Below are 19131 nucleotides of genomic sequence, written 5' to 3' on the forward strand. Positions count from 1 at the left end.
CAATCTTAATCCATGAAATACTACCATAGAAATGTGTTCTTAGGTCCAAAAATTCTTACCTTAACGAAGTCTCTTAATTTCTCTCTTCAAAATCGCCCAAAAAGCTCCAAGGTCGAAGTCAACAATGGTGGAATAACTCAAACTCGCGAAATGAAATAACATATATGGTCTGCCCAGGCCTTTCCGCATCCGCGGTCAAAGATCCTCTTCTGCAGTACCGCATTTGCGGTCTAAACCTCCACTTCTGCGGAATTCACTTACTTAGCCCACACCGGTTCTGCGACAAAACTTCTGCATCTGCGACATCGCCGATGCGATCACCATACCGCTTCTGCGGTCGCCGCACATCTGACCCTTTTCGCTTCTGAGATAAACCACCCGCATCTGCGGCACCGCATTTTTGGTACCCAATTCGCAGATGCAAAAATACTAGAAGCAACAATATCAGCTGCTGCAATAAAACTCCAACCTCTCCGATAACCATCTAAAATTACCCCGTGGCCCCCGGGACTTCAACCAAAAGTACAAACATATCCTAATACCTTATTCGAACTTGTTCCGATCATTAAAACACTTCAAACCACATCAAATCAACCAAAACACCTCGGATTCAAGCCTAAGTTTCTAAAAATTTACGAAATACGCTTTTGATCAAAAACCCAACCAAACCACGTCCGAATGACCTGAAATTTTGCGCACATACATACACCCCAAATGACACAACGGAACTACTGCAACTTCCGGAATTTAATTCCGATCTCTATATCAAAATCTCATCTATTAACCAGGAAAACGCCAATTCAAGCCTAAATCTTCCACGGACTTCCAAAATGCATTCTGATCACGCTCCTAAGTGCTAAATCACCTAATGGAGCTAACCAAATCATAAAAAATTCGATCCGAGATCATATACAAGCAAGTCAATTATTGGTTAAACCTTTCAAATTTTGAGCTTCAAACTGGGAACTGTTCTTCCAAGTTCATTCTGATTACCCTGAAAACCAAAACCAACAATTTACATAAGTCATAATACATCACACGGGGCAAGTCATGCCCGAGAATTGGCGAGCAAAGTGCAAAAACTCAAAATGACCGGTCGAGTCGTTACAATAATTGCATTGTGGTCAAGTTGTTATACTTAATTTGGTTAATGATCATATGCAATCATGCTAGGAACTTTTGTTATCTTTTCTTATTATTTAAATACTACTACGCCTGTGAAAAAAAACTATTCCATATAACTATAAAACTCTTTCACATTTAAAATCCTATAATTATAGTTCTTTAAAATAATATAGCTAGATTTGAATAAATTGAATTTCTTTTAAAATAGATGTAACATATAGGGTACACGTCTATGGTTATCCATATAACAAAAAAGAGTTTAAAAATCAAATAAAAATTTACTTACATATATAATGAAGTAAAACTATATGTTGGAGAAAGAAACATCACTCAATATTCAAAAATCAGTCAATATTCAAAAATATTATTTTTTTTTGCTTTTTGAAAAACGTTTGTTTGAAGAGTCAATTTGTATAAATGGACATCGAACAAATAACAAAATTTTGGCTATACATTTGCTATCATAAATTTTAATTTAGCACCTACTAAAAATTGAAGGGTATAAGCTAAAAGCTCTTCATTTACCTGCAACCAAGCCAACATTGCAAGGGTTTAATATTTTTTTGTTGAAGAATATCAGTTTTGAATCACTAGATTATTTAAATTTATTTTTCTCGAATTCAACAAGAGGGACATCGGTTTCTTATTGATAGTTTCTATAGCAATTTTCATTTGTAACAAAAGTATATTTTAAAAAAATCGGTTTGATATGAAATATTTTTTTAAAATGTAAACAAATTATTTCAAAATGGGATTATCTTTTAAAATATTATGTAATTTTAAAAATAAAAGGATAAGATATTTTTGAATTTTAATAGAATTTTTAAATTATTATAATAGAAGTCATATCATGGATAAAATTAAGAAATCAAAATCTTATGGAATATTTACATAAATATCTAGCCAGATTTATTGTTTACTTTTTATTACTAATATCCATAGATGATATACTAGCAACACACGATTATACATATATTATATATGGATTATATATAAATTACACATTCTTCAATTTTTTCATTTAAGTGGTAAAGCGAGCACTTATTTTGGTTGATTATATAAAGGCAAAAGAAAAATATGAAGAATTTCAACTAAAGACTAAAAATATAAATAAAGTTCTTGTAGACAATTTCTATTTAAACTCTTCCTTTTATAGAGAAATAAATTATTTTTTGTAAATAAAAAAGAAAAAAGAAAAAAGAAAGACATAAAAAATAAGATAAAAGAAAATAAATATAGAAAAAATGTATGAGAAATCTAAAAACCAGAAATAAGAGATGGCACCGAATTTCTTCTTCTGTTTCATCTATGTTAAGTATAAAAAATTTGGAAGTTAATATCATCGATTTTAAATATTTTTTTCAACTTAATTACATAGATTATAAGACAAGGATATCTTAGAATATTTTTTTAATTTACATTGTGTATCATTTTTAAAAAATTACTATTACTAACAAATTGATATGATATCTGAATTTGAATATAAATGCAATCTGAGTAGTTTGCATTGAGATTAAGCTAAGTATGGTGTCGAAAAAAAAACTACTTGGCAATTTCAAGGCAATATATGCAATGTTATATAATAACAGTCAACTAATTTAACATTTAATGATTCAAAGAACAAAAAATTTGTATATATATATAGGCAGAGGCAGATGTAGAGTGTTGACAACAGGTTCAATTGAACCCATAACTTTTCACACTGAGCAAAAATTTATATGTAAAAAATTCTTAAAATTATAAAAATAGTAGATATGAACACATAACTCTAAAAATATAATGAATTCAATGCTAAAACCTTAAAAATTGAATTCATAAAGTATACACCCTAGATCCACCTCTATAAAATCTGTGGCTAGAGATATCGATAAACTCAAAACGACATTATATTGAAATAAAATTTCACCGGCTAAAGAATCATTTAAATTCTTAGATAGCCGACTAAAGTAAATTTTAAATTAAGGATAATGTCTTCACTTGCATCATTATAAAGATAATATATATATCAAAATAAAAATATTTTTTAAAAGATAACAACATACCAAATAAGAGTTCAAGTCGCAATAAAAGAGTCATGTCGTAATCAAAGAATCGTTCATATTGTGTCAACCTTTGTGCTTTGACATAAATACGAGTTATTATTTCACTTTTTGGCTATTTTTAGGTTCCAATGACACTAATGAGAATGATGCAAAAATAAAATTATCACTACGAGATTTGAGAAAATGTTAGTCTTTTTTCATGTACTGTTTCGTAATTGATATCTAACGATTATCTAGAAGGTTTAAAATTTAAGGTTATTTACATATCATTCAAATAACACGGATATTTAATATGGTTAATGTCAAATATCAAAATGGAGTCATACTGGAAAACAAATTTACTGGCTAAATAATTTTTTAATTTTTTAGATAGCCAACTTAAATGAGTTTTGAATTAAGGCTAATATTTTCACTTACATTATTATAAAATAAATTATTATTTAAAAGTAATGTTTTAGAAACTGAAATTTTTAAATAGAAATAATTTTTGAAAGATATCAACACACAAAATAAGAGTTCAAGTAGTAATAAAAGAGTCAAGCCGTATCCAAATAGTCCTCCATAGTCTCAATATTTGATTGTTTTGTCATAGATATGAGTTATTATTTTTCTTCCCGACTAATTTTAGGATCCAATGACACCGGCGAGAAAAGTATCAAAAAAGAAAATAGAATTATATCTAGAATTGGAGAAATGGTTAATCTTTTTCATGTAGTGTTTCTTAATTAATATCCATTGATTATCTATATTTAATAGAGAAAATTTAAGTTTTAAGATTATTTTCATATAATCCAAATAACTCAAATATATTAACATGGTTAGTGTCGGCGCATTCGCGCGGGTGATAATACTAGTTGTAGAGAAAAGTAGGGAGAGATAATTCTTATTGAATTTTGGGATGATTTACAATGGAATAGAACCATCTATTTATAGGGAGAAGGTGACTTAGCCACCAAGTAATAAACCCTAGAATCTCTCTAAATATAGATATATACCATAAATAAAATTCTATTTATAACACTCCCCTTTGAATTTCTATTCAACAGATAATGTGCCTCGTTAAAACCTTAACTAAAATAAAACCCAGTGGGAAAAAAATTCTAGAGAAGGAAAAATAGTACACATATCTGACAATACGTCTTTTGGTTGCCTCATTAAAAACCTTACAAGGAAAACTCAGTGAGACAAAACCTTGTGAGGAAAAAAGAGTACAACGCGTATTAACTCCGCCTGATGAGAGCATCAATTCACATCCTTGAGCCTTCGCATTCCCATCTTGTGCACTAGCTTCTTGAAGGTTGATGTCGGCAGAGATTTGGTGAATAAATCAACCATATTAACTCCAATGAATATGTTGCACCTTGAAAATTCTCGCTATCACATTATCATTCTTATAGTTATAGCAAGATACATATGTGCGCAAATAGCACTTAGGATATGGTACTTCACGACCAAGAATTGAATATGCTTCAAGCGATTTAAACCTTCAAGGATTGTCATATAAGTTTAAGTCATATAAGTCATATAATAGACTTTAATTAGATACATATCTGTGACGACCCGACCAGTCGTCTCATGAGTTACCGCTCTATTTCCCCTATTTCAGCTTCTTTATGCTTCGTTATCCGTGTTTTATGTGATCGAGTTTATTAGTTCGAGTTCGGAGAGGATTTGGTAAGAAATGAGACACTTAGTCTCTTTTAAGAAGGCTTAAGTTGGAAAAGTCAACCGGATATTGACTTATGTGTTAGAAGGCTTGGAAGTGAGTTCCGATGGTTCAGTTAGCTTTGGGAGCTGATTTGTGACTTAGGAGCGCGAGCGGAATTGATTTTGGAGTTGTAGAGAAGATTTAGACTTGAATTGGCGAAATTGATATTTAGGCAAATTCTGGTTGATAGGCTAGATTTTGATATAGGGGTCGGAATGGAATTCCGAGAGTTGCAGTAGCTTCATTGTGTCATTTGGGATGTGTGTGCAAAATTTCAGGTCATTCGGACGAAATTTGATAGACTTTTTGATCAAAAGCATAATTCAAGAGTTCTTGGAGTTCTTAGGCTTGAATTCGATGAAATTTGAGGATTTTGATGTTGTTTGAGGTGTTTTGAGGATTGGAATGAGTTTGGAGGATGTTTTAGGATGCGTTGGTGCTTTTGGTTGAGGTCCCGGGGGGACTCGGGGTGATTTCGGATGGCTAACGGGAAGTTGGGAGTTGAAAAATATAATAGAAAAATTGCAGCAGCTGTAGCAGGTCCAAGAGGACTGCAGGGGCGCGGCCGCGGTAGGCTTCGCACGGACCGCGCGGTGATGCGGACCGCACAAAGACGAAATGCGGCCGCATGAAGACTGGCGCGGACCTCACAAAGTTGTTGTGCGGTCGCATGAATGGGTTTGGCAACTTCTCTGAACTTCACTGACGCGGACCGCGTGATCATAGGGTGCGGCCGCATGAGTGAGATGCGGGCCGCATGAAGTTGGACGCGTCCGCATGAGTTGACTTGTAGTTTCACAGTCTCTGAACTCGCGCGGACCGCACAAAAATGGGCGCGACCGTGGTGAGAAGACCTGAAGGATACTCTATATAAATACGAGGTTTTGGGTTTTATTTGATATTTTGACCTAGAGAGCTCGGATTTTGGTGATGTTTCGAAGGTTTTTCAAGAAATTCATTGGAGTAAGTGATTTTAACTCAGATTTGGCTATAATACATGAATCTATCACTGAATTCATCATTTAATTCGTGATTTGAGATGGAATTTGGGAAGAAAATTGTGAAACTTTTCAAAAATGTAAAATGATGATTTGAAGGACCAAATGGTATCGGAATCGGATAATTTTGATATGGTTAGACTCATGAGGGTATGAGGATTCTAAAAACGTAAATTTTACCAGATTCTGAGACGTGGGCCCAGGGCTCGAGTTTTGCTAATTTCGAGATTTTTGATATTTTTCGAATGTTTTCGCTTGGGCTTTGTTCCCTTAGCATATTGTGACATATTCGTTCTGATTTTGGATAGATTCGATGCGTGTGAAGGCCAATTCGAGGGGCAAAGGCGTCGCGAGCTAGAGAATTAGCCAGTTCGAGGTGAGTAATGGTTGTAAATGATGTCCTGAGGGTTTGAAACCCCGGATTGCACATCATGCTATATTGAGGAAAGATACGCGTTGGATGATGAGCATGGGGTCATTCACTACTGGGGATTATGACTTGGTCCATCCCGATTGATGATTTTACCGAATATTTGACTGAAATTCATTTGTTATCATCCTGATTTGGGTTGATTGACATATTTAGGCTTCGTGCCAACTATTTGAACCCCTTCGGGGATTTTTATAACTGTTTCCTTACTGCTTGACTTATTATTTGAATTCAGTCCTGTTGATAATTACTGTTTTACAAACTCAGCCAATTTTACTCAGATTTGAAACTTAAATGATATTTCTACATCATGTTTTGGCCTGAGATACTATTTATGCCATGCGGTGGCTTGAGTGATGTGAGGATATGCTGAGTGATGATGCCACGAGGTGGCTTGATATAGCGCTTGGGCCGTAAGGGGCCCCTCCGGAGTCTGTACACCCACAGTGAGCGCGGGTACCCATGTGATTTGAAACAGTGGTAACAATGACACTGTTTGATGCAATTTGGTCAGGTAACAATGGCTGACCATTATGTTGAGTGATTGTGAGGTAGCCCGAGGGGCTGCTACTGTACTGAAAGTGAGCCCGAGAGGCTGATACTATGTCGAGCGATAGATACTGTGCTCGAGAGGCGGATTTCTACTTGTTAATTACCTGTTTTACTTGTTTTAAAAAGGAATATCATTTGATTTCTTCACTGATTTACTACTTTAAGTGATTTTACTGCTTGATATGGAATTGCTTTGTGCCTTTACGTGTTTTCATACTTTCAGCCATTATTTATAATTATTACTCACTGAGTCGGAGTACTCATATTACTCCCTGCACCGTGTGTGCAAATTCAGGTATAGCAGAGTCCGCACCTGAGCGCTGATTCCGTCCAGGCTAGGCAATAATTTGGAGTTACGAGGTAGCTGTTGACGTCCGCAGCCCCTTGTCTCTCTTATCCTCTATCATTTATGTTTTCTTCAGACTGTTGTGTCATATTCCGTACTTTGTAGACCTATAGCAAATTCTGTAGTAGCTCATGACTTGTGATACTCCGGTTTGGGATGTGTCGGGATGGTTCCTGCTGTTATTATCGTTAAATTCCGCAGTCTATGAATATTATATTATATGTTACTACTGTTTATGATGATTAACTATTTAAAAGAGGTGTTCCATTTTGGTCTGGCTGGCCTTGTCTCCGCGAGAGGCGCCATCACGACCGGGTTTGGGGATTGGGTCGTGACAAGTTTGTATCAGAGTCTAGGTTACTTAGGTCTCACGCATCATGAGCAGGTTTAGTAGAGTCTCGCGGATCGGTACGGAGACGTCTGTATTTATCCTCGAGAGGGTGCAGAACCTTTAGGAAAAATTTCATATTCTTGAAACTCTTGTCGTGCGAACTTGTTGGTCCGAGTACTAAACTTCTGATATTCCATTCTCTCACAGATAGTGAGGACGCGAACTACCGGACGAGGTGGGCGACCACCAGTGCCACCCACTGAGGCCACCAGAGGTCGTGGACGCGGTCGTGGACGTGGCAGAGGTAGAGCAGCGAGGGCAACACCTGTTGATGCCCCGGCTGCCCCAGCTCCAGATCAAGCTCTAACTATGGATGCTCCAGCAGCACCAGTTCAGGCACCAGTTGTGCCTATCGTGGTTCCGGGTCTTCAAGAGGCCTTGGCACAGATCTTATCAGTTTGCATTGGCCTGGCTTAGGTAGTTTCAGCCACTACATCAGCAACTACTTCACAGGCCGGAGGAGGCAATCAGACCCCCGCTGCTCGCACACCTGAGCAAGTAGTGCAGGGACTACAGACACCGGGGGCACCTCCAGCTCAGCCGATTACACCAGCTCAGGAGTTTATTGTGCCAGTTATGTTGGATGATGAGCAGCATCGTCTTGAGAGGTTTGGTAGACTCCAGCCTCCGTCATTCAGTGGTGCCGAGGGTGAGGATGCCCAGGGTTTTCTTGATAAGTGTCAGCGGATGCTCTGTACAACAGGGATTCTTGAGACTAGTGGTGTGGCATTTACTACCTTTCAGTTTACTGGGGCTGCCTTCACATGGTGGGAGGCATATGAGAGGCATAGGCCGGTTGGAGCAGCGCCCCGTATTTGGCAACAGTTCTCTACTCTCTTCTTGGAGAAGTATGTGCTGCAGTCCCGCAGAGAAGAGCTGCGTAGACAGTTTGAGTGGTTGCGATAGGGGGATATGACTGTGTCACAGTATGAGTCGAGGTTTTCTGAGTTGGCTCGTCATGCCATTTGGATGGTTCCAACAGATCGTGAGAGGATCAGGAGATTTGTTGATGGCCTTAACTATCACCTCCATATTCTTATGACCCGAGAGAGGGTGTTGGGTGCTACGTTCGAGGAGGTGGTCGATATTGCTTGCGAGATTGAGACGGTTCGCCATTAGGATCGAGAGGAGAGGGAGGCCAAGAAGCCTCGAGGATCTGGCAGTTATAGTGGTGCTTCTTCGAGGGGCCAGTTTCAGCATGGTAGAGGCCGTTCTTTCAGACATGCTCAGTCAGCCCGCCTAGAGTATCGCGGGGCATCTTCGAGTCATGGTCATCATGGATCTCAGCGGGGCCAGTCATCACTCAGTGCCCTTCCAGCCCAGAGTTCATCTCGTGCCCCGTCAGCTCAGGGATTTTTTATGCCGACTGCATCAGCTGGTCACTCCGGTGTGAGAGGTTCCCTTCAGTCCCCTTATCTAGCACCTGGGAGTTGTTATGAATGTGGAGAGTTTGGACATGTGTGGAGGCAGTGTCCTCGTCGTATGGCTAGTTCATATCAGTAGAAAGGTCAACCCTCGACTACTACTCCAGTTACCTCACCACCCGCCTATCCAGCTAGGGGTGGAGGTCATGCAGCTAGGGGTCGCCCCAGAGGAGGAGGTCGATCAGGGGGCGGTCAGGCCCGTTTCTATGCATTTCCTGGCAGGCCAGATGTTATGGCTTCAGATGCTGTCATTACAGGTATTTCAGTCTACCACAGAGATGCCTCTGTATTATTTGATCCCGGTTCCACCTTTTCTTATATGTCATCATACTTTGCTCGTTATTTGGGTACGCCCCGCGAGTTTCTTGCTTTACCTGTTCATGTGTCTACCCTAGTGGGCGATACTATTGTTGTAGGCTGTGTGTACCGGTTATGTGTGGTGACTATTGGGGGTCTGGAGACCCGAGTAGATCTATTGCTATTGAGCATGGTGGATTTTGATGTCATTTTGGACATGGATTGGCTATCTCCGTGTCGTGCTATTCTAGACAGTCATGCTAAGACAGTCACTTTGTCTATGCTGGGTGTACCGTGGATCGAGTGGCGTGGTGTGACTGATTATACCCCTAGCAGAGTGATCTCTTTCTTGAAGGCCCAACGTATGGTTAGGAAGGGTTGCCTTTCATATCTAGCATTTGTGAGGGATGTTGGAGCTGAGACTCCTAGTATTGATTCTGTCCCAGTTGTGAGGGATTTTCCCGATGTTTTTCCTGCAGACCTGCCGGGCATGCCACCGGACAGGGATATTGATTTTGGTATTGATATGGTGCCGGGCACTCAACCCATTTTTATTCCGCCATATCGTATGGCACCAGCAGAGTTGAAAGAATTGAAAGAACAGCTTCAGGAACTCTTAGATAAGGGGTTCATTCGGCCTAGTTTGTCCCTTTGGGGTGCACCGGTTTTGTTTGTGAAGAAGAAGGATGGCACGATGAGATTGTGCATTGATTATAGGCAATTGAACAAAGTAACAATCAAGAACAAATATCCTTTGCCTCGCATTGATGATTTATTTGATCAGCTTCAGGGAGCGAGGGTGTTCTCCAAGATTGATCTCCGTTCGGGTTATCACCAGTTGAAGATCAGGGATTCAGATATTCTTAAGACTACTTTCAGGACCAGATATGGTCATTATGAGTTTCTTGTTATGTCCTTCGGGCTAACCAATGCCCCAGCAACATTCATGCATTTGATGAACAGTGTATTTCGGCCTTATCTAGATTCATTCGTTATTGTATTCATTGATGATATTCTGGTGTACTCGCGTAGTCAGGAGGAGCACGCGGAGCATTTGAGAGTTGTGTTGCAGAGACTGAAGGAGGAGAAACTTTAAGCAAAATTCTCCAAGTGTGAGTTTTGGCTCAGTTTAGTGGCTTTCTTGGGGCACGTGGTGTCCAACGAGGGTATACAGGTTGATCCGAAGAAGATAGAGGCGGTTTAGAGTTGGCCCAGACCGTCCTCAGCCACAGAGATTCGTAGCTTTCTTGGGTTAGCAGGCTATTATCGCTGGTTTGTTCATATGGTCGGACGAGTGTGAGGAGAGCTTTCAGAAGCTCAAGACAGCCTTGACCACAACTCCAGTGTTGGTTTTGCCATCAGCTTCAGGTTCATATACTGTGTATTGTGATGCTTCAAGAGTTGGGATTGGTTGTGTGTTGATGAAGGAGGGTAGAGTTATTGCTTATGCTTCTCGGCAGTTGAAGCCCCATGAGAAGAACTACCCCGTTCATGATTTGGAGTTGGCTGCCATAGTTCACGCATTGAAGATTTGGAGGCATTACTTGTATGGCGTATCTTGTGAGGTTTTCACTGATCATCGCAGTCTTCAGCATTTGTTCAAACAAAAGGATCTTAATTTGAGGCAGCGGAGATGGTTGGAGTTGCTTAAGGATTATGATATCACTATATTGTACCATCCGGGAAAGGCCAATGTGGTGGACGATGCTTTGAGCTGAAAGGCAATGAGTATGGGGAGTTTGGCATATATTCCAGTTGGGGAGAGACCTCTTGCGGTTGATGTTCAGGCCTTGGCCAATCGGTTTGTGAGGTTGGATATTTTGGAGCCTAGTCGGGTGTTGGCTTGTGTGGTTTCTCGGTCTTCTTTATATGATCGCATCAGAGAGCGCCAATATGATGATCCGCATTTGCTTGTCCTTAGGGACATAGTCCAGCATGATAATGCCAAAGATATGACCGTCGGTGATGATGGTGTGTTGAGGATGCAGGGCCGGATTTGTGTGCCCAATGTGGATGGGCTTAGAGAGCTGATTCCGGAGGAGGCCCATAGCTCGCGGTATTCCATTCATCCGGGTGCCGCGAAGATGTATCAGGATTTGAGGCAGTACTCTTGGTGGAGAAGAATGAAGAAAGATATTGTGGGATTTGTAGCTCGGTGTCTCAACTGTCAGCAGGTGAAGTATGAGCATTAGAGACCGAGTGACTTGTTTCAGCAGATGGTTATTCCCGAGTGGAATGGGAAAGAATCACTATGGACTTTGTGGTTGGACTTCCTCGGACTTTGAAGAAGTTCGATGCTATTTGGGTGATTGTGGATCAGCTGACCAAGTCTGCGCACTTCATTCCTGTGTGTACTACCTATTCGTCAGAGCGGTTGGCAGGGATTTATATCCGGGAGATTGTTCGGTTGCATGGCGTTCCTGTCTCCATCATCTCAGATAGAGGTACTCAGTTTAATTTGCAGTTTTGGAGAGCCGTGCAGAGAGAGTTGGGTACTCAGGTAGAGTTGATCACAATGTTTCATCCTTAGACGGACGGACAGTTCGAGCGTACTATTCAAATATTGGAGGACATGTTGCGTGCTTGTGTTATTGACTTTGGAGGTTCATGGGATACGTTTCTACCACTTGCAGAGTTTGCTTATAACAACAGCTACCAGTCGAGTATTCAGATGGCTCCATATGAGGCTTTGTACGGGAGGCGGTGTAGATCTCCGGTTGGTTGGTTCGAGCCCGACGAGGCTAGACTATTGGGGACAGATTTGGTTTAGGATGCCTTAGAGAAGGTGAAGGTGATTCAGGAGAGGCTTCGAACAACGCAGTCATGTCAGAAGAGTTATGCGGACCGGAAGGTTCGAGATGTGTCCTACATGGCCGGTGAGAAGGTCTTGCTGAAGGTATCGCCCATGAAGGGTGTTATGAGATTTGGGAAGAAAGGCAAGTTGAGTCCTCGGTTAATTGGGACTTTCAAGGTGCTTCAGAGGATTGGGGAGGTGGCTTATGAGCTTGCTTTGCCACCCAGCCTGTCGAGTGTGCATCCTATATTTCATGTTTCTATGCTCCGGAAGTATAGTGGGGATCCGTCTCATGTTTTGGACTACAACACGGTTCAGTTGGATGATGATTTGACCTTTGATGTGGAGCCAGTAGCTATTTTGGGTCGCCAGGTTCGGAAGTTGAGGTCAAAGGATATAGCTTCAGTGAAGGTGCAGTGGAGAGGTCAGCCCGTGGAGGAGGCTACCTGGGAGACCGAGCGGGAGATACGGAGCGGATATCCTCATCTGTTTGAGGCTTCAGGTATGTTTCTTGGCTCGTTCAAGGATGAACGTTTGTTTAAGTTGGGGAGGATGTGACGACCCAGCCAGTCGTCATGAGTTACCACTCCATTTCCCCCATTTCAGCTTCTTTACACTTCGTTATCCTTGTTTTGTGTGATCGAGTTTATTAGTTCAAGTTCGGAGAGGATTTGGTAAGAAATGAGACACTTAGTCTCTTTTAAGAAGTTTTAAGTTGGAAAAGTCAATCGGATGTTGACTTATGTGTTAGAAGGTTCTGAAGTGAGTTTCGATGAGTCGGTTAGCTTTCGGAGGTGATTTATGACTTAGGAGAGCGATCGGAACGAGTTTTGGAGTTGTAGAGAAGATTTAGGCTTGAATTGGCGAAATTGATATTTTGGCAAATTCCGGTTGATAGGCGAGATTTTGATATAGGGATCGGAATGGAATTCCGAGATTTGCAATAGTTTCATTGTGTTATTTGGGATGTGTGTGCAAAATTTCAGGTCATTCAGACAAAATTTGATAGACTTTTTGATCGAAAGCATAATTCAAGAGTTCTTAGGCTTGAATTCGATGAAATTTGAGGGTTTTGATGTTGTCTGAGGTGTTTTGAGGATTGGAACGAACTTGGAGGATGTTTTAGGATGCGTTGGTGCTTTTGATTGAGGTCCCGGGAGGACTCAGGGTGATTTCGGATGGCTAACGGGAAGTTGGGAGTTGAAAAATATAACAGAAAAATTGCAGCAGCTGTAGCAGGTCCAAGAGGACTGCAGGGGCGCGACCGCGGTAGGCTTCGCGCGGACCGCGCGGTGATGCGGACCGCACAAAGACGGTATGCGGCCGCATGAAGACTGGCGCGGACCGCACAAAGATGTTGTGCGGCCGCATGAATGGGTTTGGCAGCTTCTCTGAACTTCACTGACGCGGACCGCGTGACCATAGGGTGCGGCCGCATGAGTGAGACGCGGGCCGCATGAAGTGGGACGCGGCCGCATGATTTGACTTGTAGTTTCACAGTCTCTGAACTCGCGCGGACCGCACAAAAATGGGCAGGGCCGCGGTGAGAAGACCAGAAGGGTACTCTATATAAGTACGAGGTTTTGGGTTTTATTTGATATTTTGACCTAGAGAGCTCGGATTTTGGCGATTTTTCGAATGTTTTTCAAGAAATTCATCGGGGTAAGTGATTTAACTTAGATTTGGCTAGAATACATGAATTTGTCGCTGAATTCATCATTTAATTCGTGATTTGAGATGGAATTTGGGAAGAAAATTGTAAAACCTTTTAAAAAATGTAAAATGATGATTTGAAGGACCAAATGGTATCCGAATTGGATAATTTTGGTATTGTTAGACTCGTGAGGGTATGAGGATTCTGAAAATTTAAATTTTACCCGATTCCGAGACGTGGTCCCGGGGCTCGGGTTTTGCTAATTTCGAGATTTTTGATATTTTTCGAATGTTTTGGCTTGGGATTTGTTCCCTTATCATATTGTGACGTATTCGTTCTGATTTTGGATAGATTCGACGCGCGTGGAGGCCAATTCGAGGGGCAAAGGCGTCGCGAGCTAGAGAATTAGCTAGTTCGAGGTGAGTAATGGTTGTAAATGATGTCCTGAGGGTTTGAAACCCCGGATTGCACATCGTATTGCTATATTGAGGCAAGATATGCGTTGGATGATGAGCGTGGGGTCTTTCACTACTGGGGATTGTGACTTGGTCCATCCCGATTGATGATTTTACCGAATATTTGACTGAAATTCATTTGTTATCATCATGATTTGGGCTGATTGCCATATTTGGGCTTCGTGCCAACTATTTGAACCCCTTCGGGGATTTTTATAACTGTTTTCTTATTGCTTGACTTATTATTTGAACTCAGTCATGTTTATATCTACTGTTTTTTACAAACTCAGCCACTTTTACTCAGATTTGAAACTTAAATGATATTTCTACATCATGTTTTGGGCTAAGAACTATTGTTTTACTAATGCCCAAGGGGCTTGTAATGATTTTTGGACTGAGTGAGGCCGAGGGCCATATGTGAGGATATGCTGAGTGATATGAGGCCGAGGGCCTGAGATACTATTTATGCCATGCGGTGGCTTGAGTGATGTGAGGATATGTTGAGTGATGATGCCACGAGGTGGCTTGATATAGCGCTTGGGCCGTAAGGGGCCCCTCCGGAGTCTGTACACCCACAGTGAGCGCAGGTACCCATGTGATTTGAAACAGTGGTAACAATGACACTGTACGATGCAATTTGGTTAGGTAACAATGCCTGGCCATTATGCTGAGTGATTGTGAGGTAGCCTGAGGGGCTGATACTGTATTGAGAGTGAGCCCGAGAGGCTGATACTATGCTGAGCGATTGATACTGTGCTCGAGAGGCGGATTTTTACTTGTTAATTACCTGTTTTACTTGTTTTAAAAAGGAATATCATTTGATTTCTTCACTGATTTACTGTTTTAAGTGATTTTACTGCTTGATATGGAATTGCTTTGTGCCTTTACGTGTTTTCATACTTTTAGCCATTATTTATAATTATTACTCACTGAGTCGGAGTACTCACATTACTCCCTGCACCGTGTGTGCAAATTCAGGTATAGTAGAGTCCGCACCTGAGCGCTGATTCCGTCCAGGCTAGGCAATGATTTGGAGTTACGAGGTAGTTGTTGACGTCCGCATCCCCTTGTCTCTCTTATCCTCTATCATTTATGTTTTTTTCAGACTGTTGTATCGGATTCCGTACTTTGTAGACCTATAGCAGATTCTGTAGTAGCTCATGACTTGTGACACCCCGGTTTGGGATGTGTCGGGATGGTTCCTGCTGTTATTATCGTTAAATTCCGCAGTCTATGAATATTGTATTATATGTTACTACTATTTATGATGATTAACTGTTTAAAAGAGGTGTTCCGTTTTGGTCTGGCTGGCCTTGTGTCCGCGAGAGGCGCCATCACGATCGGGTTCGGGGATTGGGTCGTGACAATATCAAGTTTTTTGTGTCATGCTAGACATATAAGATATATAAAGGTGATTACACACATCATTGACTTTATACTTTCAAGTATTTGAATAGCATAGACAAAATTATATGTCTTTCATATGAAACCACTTCTATTCGAATTGTGTCTCTTCCATTTGGCCAATATTTTGGTGTTTGTAGGCGACAGACTTAAGATCCTCATCTATATTTAGCCTATCATAGATGTCGTCGGCAAACATTTTATATCAGTTCCAACCCACTTATTTTCTAATAAACATAACATAGAGATCTCCCCATTCATATATTCAGGTACCTGAACCTCTCATGAGATTTTCTGAAGTGTTATGTCATGTGATCTTCTAGATCACTAGCCTCCTTTATTATGATCATTTTGATCATTTGCTCATCTTCTTTATGAAGAATTTTATTTGAAACCGATTTGTCTATGCGCGTTAAGCGTACCATAGACTTTGTCCTTCTAGGACTTATTCTAATAGAAACATTTTTAGTGAGAATATAACTTTCTTTGGGTTAGCAAATGCGTTTACCATGCTTTGCAGTATATTGCAAATTAATTATCTTTTTATGAACTTCAAGTTCATATTATCTTATTCAATTATCTTATTCGAGGATCTAGATCTATAAATAATAATTCATTCCATGTAACTTTTTCTCAATTGTTTATCATATCTCCCCCTCATGTTAGGAAAACTAACTTGTTTCCTAAACTTTGAGAATCCATTTTTGTGGGTTATGGTATTAATCAAAATATACCCCGCACATCAATAATAATAATATGGTATTATTTGGTTCCTGACCCTGAACTACTTGTAAGGGGAGAATGTAATATACTTTCGTATATAACCTACATCAAACTTATATAGATAACTTTGTTCTCATAAGCAATAATTTAGCTATTAAGTAGAGGCACTCAATAAATTATTTTGCTAAACCAACTGCGATGTAAACCAACTTATCAAGATGAACTTCTTGAATATAAAATCTGGAATATGCTCTAAATTAAATTATTGAGCAAGTTACCTCGCAAACACCAGGTTACGGGTTAATACAATTGTACATGTAGCCATCTCATAGATGCAATTTATGTGGTATACATGGCAGATGAATGAGCCCATATTCACCTTTGATATTTCCAGCATTCATGAGATTCAATCTCAATTTTAGTTGGTCTATTAATTAATGAGAACAAGCAACATAAGCGAATTCATAAAAAACTTTCTAGTTCTTTAATATTTACACATGTGAATTCTCTTTTATTTTTGCACATCATACTTAAATTAACATGGCTAAACCAATTATGCCAACTGAATAAATTATCAATATTGATAAAGTTTAGATTTACACCATGACATGTGCAATTATCGATAAACTCCAAGTTTATTATAATATGGATTTTAATATCAATAAACATCCACTTTATTGTGGTATTCGTTTATTTATGTAGTACAAACTGGAAAATAAAGCGGGTAACTTTTCACATGCATATTACCCCGCTACAGTTGTAGTAATAGAAGATATTAAATCTTTCCTTTATTTATAGTCTCAATATAACCAACGACTTTCGTGAATACTTTAGAAACTAAATGAGTTTCTTTGAGACTTACTACAACACAATATCTTATTGATAATCAATTTTATTTCTCTAAAATAGTGGTAATTGGCTCTTCCAGAGCTCTCAATTAATTTTATACTATCACATATTCATCAACATCCATATAGTCATATATCTCTTTCAAGGAGAAAGTTATACCATTATGGTTAAGGTCAAAATTATATGCAAGATCTGTTTCTTGCATTACCTTGTCTTTTAATAATCACAATGCCAAAATATTTTGGCGTACAATAAGTACGTGACCAATGGCCATCTATGCCATATAATGACATTATTTTCTTACATCATCTCAAACCTCCTTCTAGAGGTGAGTGTGGTATATTCAGTACTACTAGCACGTTCATATTCTTTCAAAAATGAATATGTATTCATAAATCCGATGTTGTCACATTCACATCATGAATGAACCATAATTATCTATATGTGTTTTACAAAATCTCATGTCAAATTGATGACAAATATTACTTTCACAAAGTGAAGGATTATTTTGAGAATCCTTATTGTTCTCATTGTCACCATGATGACGATTATAATTTAATCTATTGCCACGTACACATTCATTGATATATTCATAATAATAATTTTATTTTCTTTCATACTTATTACATACTGCTATCACATTCTCTTAAGGGAATGAGAATGGAGCAAATTCAATGGGACAGGTTTTTAATTCTTTGCCTACAATCATACATGAATTTGATCAGGGCAAGGCATAAAAATTTTACCACTTTGGGTGGTTATAATTTCTTTCAAACTCCATTAGAGTTACAATCACAATTTATCGTCTTTGCTTGTATTTAAAATCAAATTATGAAGGAAGTTCATGGAACAATTGACAATCATTATGCTCATTCCCAGCAGAGAAAAATAGGGAGAGAAAATTCTTATTGAATTTTGGGATGATTTATAATGGAATAGAACCACCTATTTATAGGGAGAGGGTGACTTAGCCACCAAGTAATAAACCCTAGAATATCTCTATATATACACATTCACCATAAATAAAATTCTATTTATAACATGACTATGATTGTTAGTTGTTACTGTGTTTTTCTAAAACTTAAAATGATCTTGCATTTTCTTTTAACTTAATCTCATAATAAGTGAAAATGTTATTTTGTAAATAAGTATTTAGGTCGTAATATTCAAGAGAATCGGCAATTTATTTAATTGAATCCTATACATACATCAAATACATTTAATTTAAGAGTTACAAAGATATATTATTAAAAGTATTTCAATGGGTAATATTAAACAATTTAAAGTGAGTCCTTTCATGACTAATAATTGAATTAAAACAATTATTTCATTTTTTTAATTTCTATGGTAGCGAATATATTCTGACTATGAATGTTAAATGTTCTTACATTTTCTTTTAACTTAATCTTATTTAAGTGGAAAAAATTATGTGCAAAATGACTGTATATTCATGATTTATTGACTTGATAAGTACACTTAAGGTGGGGGGGGGGGGCTTTTAGAAACCGTACTAATCATGTCTGTTTTTCTTCGGTATCAGTATCGGCACAATTCGGTTAATTTTCGATAATTTTTGTCATTTAAAAGTCACTAGTAGTCGCAGAATGCAATAACATTCGTACTTTTATAGGATTTTGCAAAACTCTCTAGATATTTTTACTATTTAAAAGCTGATGAATTAAGAAAATATGAAAGATAAGCAAAGACAAAAGTCACACGAATGGAAGATATTAAGCAAGCTGAGACTTAAGAATAAAGTCTATAAAAGATTAAATATTCAAAAAATATAAATTTAGATCGTACGAAAGGAAACATAATTAATAAATTGTAGTTTACTATTTGTAATTGCTAGAATACCTTGTGTCTTGCTAGTTAATAATCTGAAAATAATTTAGTTCAATAGGAATAGTATAATAGGTTTGGGAATTAGAGTTTTGGA

Source organism: Nicotiana tabacum, chromosome 5 (assembly GCF_000715075.1).
Source record: "Nicotiana tabacum cultivar K326 chromosome 5, ASM71507v2, whole genome shotgun sequence".
NCBI classification, from domain to species: domain Eukaryota; kingdom Viridiplantae; phylum Streptophyta; class Magnoliopsida; order Solanales; family Solanaceae; genus Nicotiana; species Nicotiana tabacum.